The 6,527-nt window shown below is 45.0% G+C and overlaps 1 pseudogene across 1 annotated transcript in view; it reads right to left on the bottom strand.

Moving 5' to 3' along the window:
* Window positions 1–730: 730 nt before the first annotated feature.
* LOC307227905 (ephrin-B2a-like) overlaps window positions 731–6,527 on the bottom strand; it is a 10,806-nt pseudogene continuing 5,009 nt past the window's right edge. The window contains exons 4-5 of the transcript in view: window positions 5,459–5,575; window positions 731–1,083 (exon numbers count right to left, since the gene is read on the bottom strand). The product of the transcript in view is annotated as an ephrin-B2a-like (transcript). The remainder of the gene's footprint in view (window positions 1,084–5,458; window positions 5,576–6,527) is intronic.

Below are 6,527 nucleotides of genomic sequence, written 5' to 3'. Positions count from 1 at the left end.
AAATAAAAATTGCATGGCTAATGGGACGGCCAGTGGTTTCTGTAGTGTGGCCGGTAGCCGCCTCTAGGGGGCGCCACTGAGCGAAAGAGTCCAACTCGTGCGGTGACATGGTTACAAGTTCAAGTTCAAGTTCAAGAGATTATTTGTCACAAATATGACCTAAAAAACACAAAGAAGACCCCTGATACTATGAATACTGCATGGAGTGTAAATAACAACTACATTCTCTTCCCGTATCCTCCCAACTTCAAGTCGTGATGGTTGATGTTTGAAGCGATGTTGTCAGAGTGCTGTGTGCAGAGTCCAACTTGGATAAGCATCGTGTCTCTTTGTGTATCACGTCCACGCTCCGTTTAAGAGGAAATACACCATCTGTTAAAGTTTGTACTGTGAGCAACTTGCGTCTCCCGTCCAACGTGTTCAAAGCCTTCAGGTCAGACAAACACAAACACGTCAACCACAGCAATGAAAACGCACTCAAGAAGCATTGAAGACCAAAAGGCTCTAAAAAACAACTTTGGGGGGAGTTGCTGTCCCCACTCTGTGGGAGAGTGGGCGCAGGAACAACATGAAGTTCACAGGCGCTAATTTTTCATTTTGAGAAGGGACAAGGCCCAGACCGGACTTAGACGATAGGTAGCTAGAAGTGAGAATGCGATGCGGTCAAACCCGTGTACGATCCTGATTGCAAGGTGCGTGTTGAAGCCAGGCCTAAACCAGGACTGTGCCGCTACACCTTGTAGTAAATATTGGTGGTGCTCTGGGACGGTATCTCCTGAACAATGTAGACTGGCTGGCCGTAGTCGCCGCTGACGCGCTCATAATGGCGACACAGCATGCTCTCCGACGGCCGCAGCGGGAAGACGATCTCACTGCGGTCGGAGTCGTTGTTCTCACTGCTGACACTGTCCCTCTTGGCTGTGGCCAAGGTGTCGAGGGACACGGAGGCGGACTGCCGGCCCTCCGGCATGCAGCGGCGGCGGCGGTTTCTCCACAGCAAGACCAGTAGAACGGTCACGGCCAAGGCGAGGGTCGAGCAGCCGGAGAGTGCCCAGATGAATTTTCCGCCGAGTTCCCCGGAGCCTGTTTCCCCCGTCAAAGGGAAACGAAACAAAAGGAAGTGAAAAGACAAAATAGAAATAGACACGAGGAGAATATTAATTGATTGGTTTGCCATTTTCCAACCCAGGCCTTCAAATGCTGGATCACATCACATCGAACTGTTCACAGCACAACCTGGCAGGAATGGGAAACTTACCACTCTGCCGCAGCTTTTAAGGCCTTGGAAAATGTCAAACTCAAATCATCATCACATGTGTCTTAGTGTATGCTTTGAACAACTGCAATATCACATTTTATTTTGAAATACATTTATTGCTACGTATATCCAAGGTGCAACGTAAGCTGACGTAGGTTGCCACTACCAATAGGACACAGCGCACCTTCCTGTTTCTAGTCTCTACATTAGCGTGAATGTAGTCAAAAGAGATGCTTTGAAGAAGTGCAAAAGTATAAAACCCTGTAAAACCACATTTTTTCAACCTTTTGTTTCAGTATAAAATATAGAAACTGTCTGACAATATTGAAAAAAAAAAGGAGATTTTTTTTTTTAAGGGCTTGAGCATGTGCCCCATTGGACTGCATGTAAGCACAGTGAGAAGCTGCAGCAGAGCGGTAAGTTTCTCACGAGCTATAATGCTCACTGACTCAGAACGGATGTGAACCCACAAGCGTGACTCCGAAGCAATCCAGTAAGAAATCAAGCCTCCAAGGTTTATTCCAACAAACAGGCAGTGGTCAAAACCAGGAGATCAGTCAGAGAAGGCAAACTTATCCATCAGGGAACAGAAACAGCAGAGAATTCAAGATTCAAGATTCAAGATTTTTATTTGTCACATACATATACATACTTCCATACATATATGCAGTGAAATGTAATAATAATAATCAGGGTCCAGGGAAACAGGCAGAGGTTTGGACGGAAGGTACAGGAAACAGGTAGTAGTGCAGGAAAGCTCAGTGTAATGTAAGAGATATATTCTGGCAGAGAACAAAGGGAAGTGGACTGGTATTTATACTGAGGGACTAACAAGGGAATGAGCTGCAGGCGGAGGAACCAGGGAGTGAAGGGAGTGACAGCAAAGCAAAAGGGAGTAGGAGAAACTGAAATGACATGGAGGTTAGTGACATGGCATGAGGAAATGACCAGATGAAAATAAAACATGAAAACAAATATAAATCCTGGGCGATCGGGGAGGATTCATGACACTAGTACAGAGTTTAGCGATACATAATAAAAACCCCACACAATATATTAGTCATAGGGACTGCAGGCAATACATGTTCAGAATGGAAAGTCCATTGCAGTGTTCTGTAATGTCCAGTACTGTTTAAAAGCAGTTGTTAAAATTCATTCACAAAACCTAAAGGAAAATCTTGCTCTCGAGAAAAGAAGCTGCAAAAAATAACTATTAAATTCATGAAACATGTGCTTCGAGTGTACTTGGTTATAAACGCCAGTTGCTTGTAAACTAGTTTTGCATTCCAGACTATGTGGATTTGCATTAATAGACAGCCTGTTAACACTATGACACAATGAGGTGCAAACAAGTTGTACAGACTTAAGGGCTGTGTGCAAATAAGTCATGGCTAAAAGCAGGGGCGTGGCTCGCCACTGACTGTAAGCCCAGAGCCCTAGGATCTTTCCAACGCAAATCTTGGCCCCAAATATTTTGAGTCAGCTGCCAAAATTGAGATACTGCAAAATACAATGACACGCTTATGCGTTTCGCAAGAATTGGCACATTTGATCATTGATGTATTTTAGAAAAAACTTTTTTTATGGCTCCATATTGGGATGGATCAAGGAGATAAATATGTGAAATATACTGTGAATATGCTCTGAATGGACTCTCTGAAATTGATACACTTATTGTTATTCAAGGTTATTTGCCCACCGTGGGAACACTAGAGAATCCATTCCATTAACACCCGCTATTTTAATAATGTTGGCTCCCTTAAACACCATTAAATGTAAAACTCCCTTAAACTAAGTGAGGCAAGTTATCAAAATGTGTAGACTACTCGACCATTGTGCTATTTGCAATGTGATTCAGCTATCGAGCGAGCTGACGTCTATTCCAAAGAATGATCTCAGGTTGGCGTTACTACTTTTCCTGCACTGCCTGTATTTCAGCAGTCTTGGGTGGGAAGACAAAACGAGATCTGCTGTAGTTTGCATGATTTACCACGAGGACAAAAAACAAATAACCCACTCTACTACTCAAACATAGCTGGTTTAAACATTTCATGTGGGTGCTGGAGGATGACAGAATTACTAGATCCAGTGAGAGCAGCATTTCCATGGCAGTTCTAACTTCAGTGTTGCATGCAAGCTTCTCATGTGCTTCTGAATAGCACGTTTCTCACGGAGTGCATTCTGTAAGAATCCAAATTGGCCAGCCATCCAATGTTCACATTGGGATGTTTAAATAAATGTTTTTGATTGCAGTGGGTGAATAGCAGGCTGCTAATGGCTAAATGGCTCATCACCACCACCTCGAGCTGTGGGTGTTGGAGGTCTGTGAAGGGCTGAGCCCAGTAAAGCCCTGTTAGTTCCTCATGTGTTTCCATGGTATACAGAGCCAGCAGGGCTGCCTTCAACTTCGCCAGATGAGTGATAATGTATGATAAGCCCTACGATCAACATTTAAAAAATCTATAAATGTATGATAATTTCGACAAGTCATAGTTTAGGGATTTTTTTTTTTTACCTCATAATGGGGAAATGGTACGGAGCTGATTTGGAACCAGTTTGATTATTCTTCTTACACTGAGGGGTCCTCGGCACAGATTCATATATTACATTGCAAACGCAGTTCTAGTTGCGCCACAGTCTGGATTTGAACGTATGATGGTTAAGAAGAAGAAGAAGAAGAATCTTTATTCGTCACACGACACCACAACACACACACACACACACACGCACACACACACATGCTTTGGATGGTGGCCGGTGAAATGGATTCTCTGCATTTGACCCATCCTGGCTTGTCCTTCCTCCGGGGGCACAGCCAGGAGCAGTGGGCAGCATTCGTGGACGCGCCCGGGGACCTGGTTCCAAATGTCCATCGCTGGTCAGACGATGATGTGTGCATATTTTTGGGGGGGGTCCTTACTGACGTTAGGTGGAGGAAACCCCATGTGAGCACGGGGAGAACATGCAAACTCCACACAGAAAGGCTCCTATTTGGGAGATAGCCCGCCAGAGCACGGTGCCAACAGCGCCCCAGGCGGGAATCGAACCCAGGACCTTCTTGCAGTGAGGCAGAAGCAGTGCAATGCACTGTGCCACCGTGTGGTCTGCCCTGAAATATTCTGGAGTTGAGAATCAGTTGTTTGTCTGTTGTGCTAGCTCGTTAATGGTATTCACACATTTTCCCAAAACTTTGAGAGAAAAAGCAAAGTTTTGCGGTCACATCAAACTTCCAATTGACAGCTAAGAGACCCCCGTGGCCCAGTTGTAAAAACACCATTAGCCTTGTTTGAAAGGTCACCCCTAAGCTCTTTTCCAATTGTTGTTAATATGAAGTTTGACTCTTTTAATGAAGAACAACCCATTCTAAGTAGGCGCCACATCAGCGTAATGCCCTCTTGCATACTTGCAAACACAAGTGAAAAGATTATAATGAATTCCACCAGTGGCGGTTATCAGCGCGGTTATCCTTATCATCACTGAATTCTTGAAATGTATGGAACATGCATGCATAATCCAGCTCATGTTCTATCTTTCCGCTCACGAAGTATCTGCTACTGCTGCGTTTTTCAACCGCTGTTGAAAAGGTGAGACGTGAACATTTTTTGAACTCCACAGGAAAAAAATAAAGAACGGAAATCAGCTTTTGTGTGGCGAGATCAGAATTGCAAGGCTGCAATGATTCATCGAATTTGTCAATTCCAGACAGAAGAGCAGCTCCAGCAGAACACGTTTCGCTCTGAGAGTGAGGACTATTGTCGTGATGAAAGGTCCGACTCGTTTTTGCGATTTGGTTCTGGACCAGTCACTCAGTAAAAAGAGTCGTTCGATTTTCCGACTCCTTGTTCATTTGATCCAGACCAACGAGAGTCAACGAGAGTCGGATTAGTTGGTTTGGGCTCTGAGTTGTCAATGGGATTCTCACAAGCATCATTTCCTTCTGTCAAAATGATTTATTTTGGTGGAGGGCAAAACGTAAATCAATCACATTCAACAGGAATTGTACCAAAAGTCTTGGGCTTTGTCGCCTCTGACTTTAATTTAGTCCTCAGTAATTATTTTCAGTTTGGTGAGTCGAAAGATTCTCTCTTTTGATGGAGTGACTCCTGACTCCGGAGTCATTTAAAAGATTTGTTCGCTACAAACGAGGAGTTCACGAGTCTTGCATCACTACTAGTAGGCCATAATATTTTCTTTACATACCGCCGTTTCCCTTTCCGTCATCTTCTGGCACGACCGGAGCCTCATTCCCAGACTTTGGCTGTTTGGGTGGAAACCTGGTGGGAGATTCCTGAGGCGGAGAGGGTGGGTCTCCAGGATCTGGAGAAGGGTTGGATCAGAGGGTTACACCAAACGCCGGACTCGCTTTCGACACTTGGGCAGCGTTCGGGGTGCCCGCCTGATGTCGTTTACGATCTTGATCTGATGCGACGAGGCACGCCACGTTTCCGAGGCATCGGCGTCTGTTCTAAAAACTGAACTCCCCTTCCCTCGGAGGGTTCTAATGGACGTGCCGCGGTCACATCCCGGAGCGGTGGCGCTTGTTCTCAACATCGAGGAAGAGGACTGGAATGGACTGACGAAAAATGCTTTCCACGCAACGGACGCCGTGTGGCACATTTCGCAGCAACGACTCCACAGACTGATGTGACTCGCCCTGACATATGAACCGCTTCTGCTCCAGAAAGGCACGTTTCAAAGTCAAGTCACATGATAGCATACTTCTTTTTGTGTTTGCGTTAGTACTATGTAGTTCCGTTCTCTCCCTGAACGAATGCGTCACGAAAATTTGTGCTTTGTGAGGAATGTCACAAAAAGTGCAGCGCCTCAAAAAAATAACCACGGCATCGAATCGGCACCTCTGCACTACACGCCGCGGGCCTCACAAAGCCGGACTTGGCGGGTCAGGTGAATTTCTACCGCCTTCGATCCTGAAAGAACTGGAGGCTTTTCTTCTGGGAGGGCGGTGCAATATCTCCACCACGCACAGTTCAGAACTGGAACGGCAGCATTCACAGAAGGATCGCGGCTGTTCTGAAGGCAAACGGTGGCCACTCCTGACGAGATCCTTGATATAAAATATATTTCTATGTGTTTCCATTATAAATATACAAAAATCTACAAAAAACAAAAACAAAAACAATAATACAGGAAAAAATAGAGAGAGAAAGTGCGGGTGAGACATTGGCTTTTTCAATAAAAATAAATAAGGGATTATACGTTGTATGAAGCCCATTCTAATGCGATTGCAGGCTATTTTGTGCTGATGGAC

This window comes from Zeus faber (genome assembly GCF_960531495.2).
Source record: "Zeus faber genome assembly, chromosome: 3".
Taxonomy (NCBI): domain Eukaryota; kingdom Metazoa; phylum Chordata; class Actinopteri; order Zeiformes; family Zeidae; genus Zeus; species Zeus faber.
This window is presented reverse-complemented; position numbering and strand designations above follow the sequence as displayed.